The following is a 4,848-nucleotide window of genomic DNA, read 5'->3' as shown; positions in this document are numbered from 1 at the left end:
GCCATGACTCATGGGCCCAGCCGCTCCGCGGCATGTGGGATCTTCCCGGACCGGGGCACGAACCCATGTCCCCTGCATCGGCAGGTGGACTCTCAACCACTGCACCACAAGGGAAGCGCTGAAAAACATTTTTTAAAATCATCTAGAGAATAATGCAGTGTTCTTCCCTCCCTTTATTTATACAGGAGGTCTCTTACTGCACAAGGTCTCTATTGTAATAATGTATTCAATTTAAGGAGCAAGTTTTACTGTAAAGGGGTATGTGCAATTTGGATAGAATGAAATTGAAATCCCAGCTGGCCCGTTACAGGTGTGGAGAAACAGGTACTCTCGGATACTTTTAGTGAGAACATAAACTGGTAGAAACTTGGAGAGAAGGGCAAATAGCTATTTAATATGTATCAAAAGCCTTAAAAATGTTCACAAACTTTAACCCAACAATTCCACTTATTAGACATTATGGGGGGGGATGTCCAACAATAGGGAATTAGTTAAGTAAACTATGATGTATCCATAGATTGCAATGTTGTACAACCACCGAAAATTGAGTAGACCTGGCTTTATTGCCATAAGAAAACATTCATGATCTATTTTTAGTGAATAAAATAGGCTACAAAATAGTACATATACTTTATGGTGCTATTTTTGTAAAACAAAAAATATTTATACATATGTACTTAAACATCTGGAAAGCTAACATGTCTAAAATGGGAATTTTTTCTTAATAATAAGCATTTCTGATTTTTATAATCAGAGAAAATAAAACTGTATTTTAAAGAAAATATTTGTTCTCCAGGAAAAACCTCCCTGTTTATTGTATATAGGAATGTTCCTTATTTATGAGTAACTTCCCATTTCTGTTGATATATTTGCTTGTTTGGCATTCTGGGCCTGTCTTTTAAAGCAGGGGTTCCTAAAGGCCAGTCACATCATAAACTGGGGTTCTTTAAAAATGCTGATTCCTCGGCCCTGCATCTAGAGATTCTAATTCACTTGGGGCTCAAAGAATCTGTATCTTTTAAAAGCCTTCCTGGTGCTTCTGATGTTCAGCCTGGTTTGTGAAACTACAAAGTTATATTGCATAGTCTGGCTGAAACTGGTTAAGTGTTTGTCCTAACATTGCCAACTCACGTAACATGTCTACCGGCCTAGCCTACTCCCTTTTCTCGGAGAATCCCCTCCACACAGAGCTCTACTGTGTTGGAGTTACCTGCATGACCCCTCCTCTCCCTGCCACAGCTGACTAGACCAAAAATGGAGTCCTGGACCAAGTTAGGCCAGTAAGATTTTCTCTCTAGGAATATGAAACTAGGATGAAGTCTAAAAGTCAGTGGGGAGGAGGCACTAAAGATATTTTAGGGCTGAGGAAGCCATTTTCCACCAGATGTTCACTAATGAAGAGTGTATCTTAAACGGAGAAAAAAGAAGCAGATTGCAGACAGAAGTGTAAATAGGAAACCCAGAAATGGAGGAGAATATTGGTTCCCAACTTCCAGTTCCTTGTAGCCACCTGTTATGACATCCAATTTTACCTTCTGCTCTTCTTTACATTTTACTCTTTCTAGTAAATTGTTTTGTTTGAATAAGTTTCTGTTACTAACAATTAAAGAACCTGAGACTAAGATAACTTTATTTTTTAAAAGATTTATTTATTTTATTTTTGTCTGCATCAGGTCTTAGTTGTGGCACGCGGGATCTTTCATTGCAGCGCGCGGGCTCTTCGTTGCAGCATGCAGGCTTCTCTCTAGTTGTGGCATGCAGGCTCCAGAGCGTGTGTGCTCTGTAGTTGTGGCACGTGGGTTCCAGAGCTCATGGGCTCTGTAGTTTGTGGCACGCAGGCTCTCTAGTTGAGGCGCACGAGCTCAGTAGTTGTGGCATGCGGGCTGTTACCCCGCAGCCCGTGGGATCTTAGTTCCCTGACCAGGGATGCAACCTGTGTCCCCTGCATTGTAAGGCGGATTCTTTACCACTGGACCACCAGGGAAGTCCCCTAAGATAACTTTAACCTAGTACTCTATGGCAGGTAAAGATGCAGTCTTCAATCTTGCATTCTTATAGTCAAGTTCTAAATAGTCCACTTCCTTTGTGACTTTCTGGTCATGTCCAGCCCTATTTCCACTTGCTGAGACAAAAGTTAAATCCCTCCAATCCAAATAGAATCACTTTTTTTTTTTTAAGTTACATGAAGGAAAGATACCATGGCTGTATTATTTCCTTGATTTCTTTTTTCTTTCTTTCTTCATTTTTTTTTGGTTATATTCACTAGTTTGTTTTATTTTCTATTTCCTTCATTTCTATGGAAAGGCAAACTAGATTATAATTCTGGTATTTGATTTTTCCCAACCCACAGTCACATATCCCACTCCTTTCTCTTTATTGGTGAAGTAGAATATTAATAGTAAGACAGTAATGAAAATAAATAGAAAATATTTGGACAATGTTAAAGGATTTTCATATTTGATCTTTTTGTTTTGTTTTGTTTGCGGCACGCGGGCCTCTCACTGCTGTGGCCTCTCCCGCCGCGGAGCACAGGCTCCGGATGCGCAGGCTCAGCGGCCATGGCTCACAGGCCCAGCCCCTCCGCTGCACGTGGGATCCTCCCGGACCGGGGCACGAACCCACGTCCCCCGCATCGGCAGGCGGACTCTCAACCACTGTGCCACCAGGGAAGCCCCATATTTGATCTTAACAATGCTATAGGCTAATTTATGTAGAATATAGTATATAGAATATAGGCAAGTATAGAAGATAGACAAGGGCATTATTATTAACACATTGCTTATTTGAGAAAACTAAGCCCAAGGAAATTATTTGAGATAACTAAGCCCAAGGAAATTAAGTCCATTCATTTATCAAATATTTATTGGCTATTATGTGCCAGGAATATACTTCCCTGCTCTTGGGAGCTTATATTCTAGCAGGGAAGGCAGACAAACAATTAACATAAGGTGATGTGTGGGTTAAGGACACATGAAGAACAGAACAGCACTTCCTGAGTGGAGAAAGCCTCTGTCCCTAATGATTTTAGCTATACCCACAGTTACCTATTTTGTTCTAAGTTCATGGTGAGAATCTTAAAAGCTCAAGTACCCAATGAAACTACTGGAGGGCAGTTTTATTTCTTTTGTATCCCCTACCCTACTTTAAATCCAAAGTGCTCAAAACTTAACACATGTTCGGTGTTCTCATCCGTCACCCAAAAGAATTGCTCCCCTCATCTATTTCCTAACACTGTGTTGCAGCACCACCAGATTTGCAACTACCCCTCCTTGTCTCTCACCCTCCCCCTTTCAAGAGTTAGCGAGGTCACCTCTCCCTCCTTTATGCTCCCTGCCCCCTACTGGAGCCTTTTCCCCAGTCATCATTTCTTTACTTGGGGCTTTGCGATAGGCTAACCAAGCTCCCAGCTTATACCCCTCTTTACTGATTTCAGACACACAAATCTGATCTTGCCACTCCAGTACTTTAAAAGTCATGGTTCTCTAACTTTGAGGATGATAAAACTTGAAACCTTTAGCATGGCACAGAAATTTTGCAAGATGCGCCTACCCCACCCAACACCCCATCTATCATGTCCCACATGCAGCCTCTCCTCATAGGGTGTCTCCTGCCTCTGCATATTCCATTCCCTCTTCCTCCTGTGATCCTGCTCCCCTCTTATACGTGAACTACTTCTTGTCCTTCAAAGCACGATTTGAGGGCTTCCCTGGTGGCGCGGTGGTCGAGAGTCCGCCTGCCAATGCAAGGGACACGGGTTCGTGACCCGGTCTGGGAAGATCCCGCATGCCGCGGAGCGGCTGGGCCCGTGAGCCATGGCCGCTGAGCCTGCGCTCCGCAACGGGAGAGGCAACAACAGTGAGAGGCCCGCGTACCACACACACAAAAAAAAGCACAATTCGAATATCTGCTCTTTTCAAAGCCTTGCCTGTTGTGCCCCTGGGCACCCCCTCCTCTAATATTAATCACACAGTGCTGTAATCTTTTGCTCACCTGTCTGCCTTCTCATAAGGCTATGGACTGATCTAGAGAGATGATGATGTCTTCCTCCAAACCTAGGGAATGCCTGCTACATGAAGTAGCCAACGTTTTAAGAGCGAGGGAATGAATAAATAGGCTCAGCAATGTTCTCAGGGACAACTACGCAAGGGGCAAGATGCCTTCCTCGTCACCGACCTCCACCCAAGTGCTCTGCCCTCCCCAACCCCCCACGTGCCCAGCGTGCCCAGCACTACCTCTGTGCCTATGCAGGAATGTGCCCTTCGAGGAAAACACAGCAAGTATAACAGAGGGAGAGAGTCTGAAATCTAATTTAAAGGGTGGATCCGCATTCACCTTTGGAATGGTGTCAGTTGCCAGGGATTAAATACAACTATTTTAAACTACAGTAGTCTCACCAATGCCCTTGCTGAACGAGAGTTGGGCTGGGACACTTGGGGAAATCTCCAGGCGACTAGGGGGCAAATCATTTTATCACAGTGCCAACATATTTCCATTGAGGCAGCAGAAGTTTGCCTGGATTGTGGGATCCTCAAATTGTGTACATTGATCCAACCGATTGATATTTCTGAGGTGTGCCTGGGATATGATGATCAACAGTGACAAACACACCGTATGGGATTGACCAAGCAGCTGAGGGATCCAGGCATCTTTTCTGCCTCCCTGTAAGGCCCGATGGGCGACCCTCTTCAGCCCAGTTCCCGTCTGCTCCTGGGACATGGACATTCACCCAGAGCGCTCCAGCCCCGCCCCGTCGCCCCCCCCCCCGGCCCCCGCCCCCCAGTCGTCCGCCTGGCCTCAGCGGGCTGGGCTCGCCACGTGGAGCGCGGGCCCGATTCTCAGAAGGCGCCT

The sequence above is a fragment of the Aethalodelphis obliquidens genome, unplaced genomic scaffold (genome assembly GCF_003676395.1).
Source record: "Aethalodelphis obliquidens isolate GAN/ISIS:26980383/991018 unplaced genomic scaffold, ASM367639v1 scaffold11, whole genome shotgun sequence".
Taxonomy (NCBI): Eukaryota; Metazoa; Chordata; class Mammalia; order Artiodactyla; family Delphinidae; genus Aethalodelphis; species Aethalodelphis obliquidens.
Note: the sequence above shows the minus strand (reverse complement) of the source record.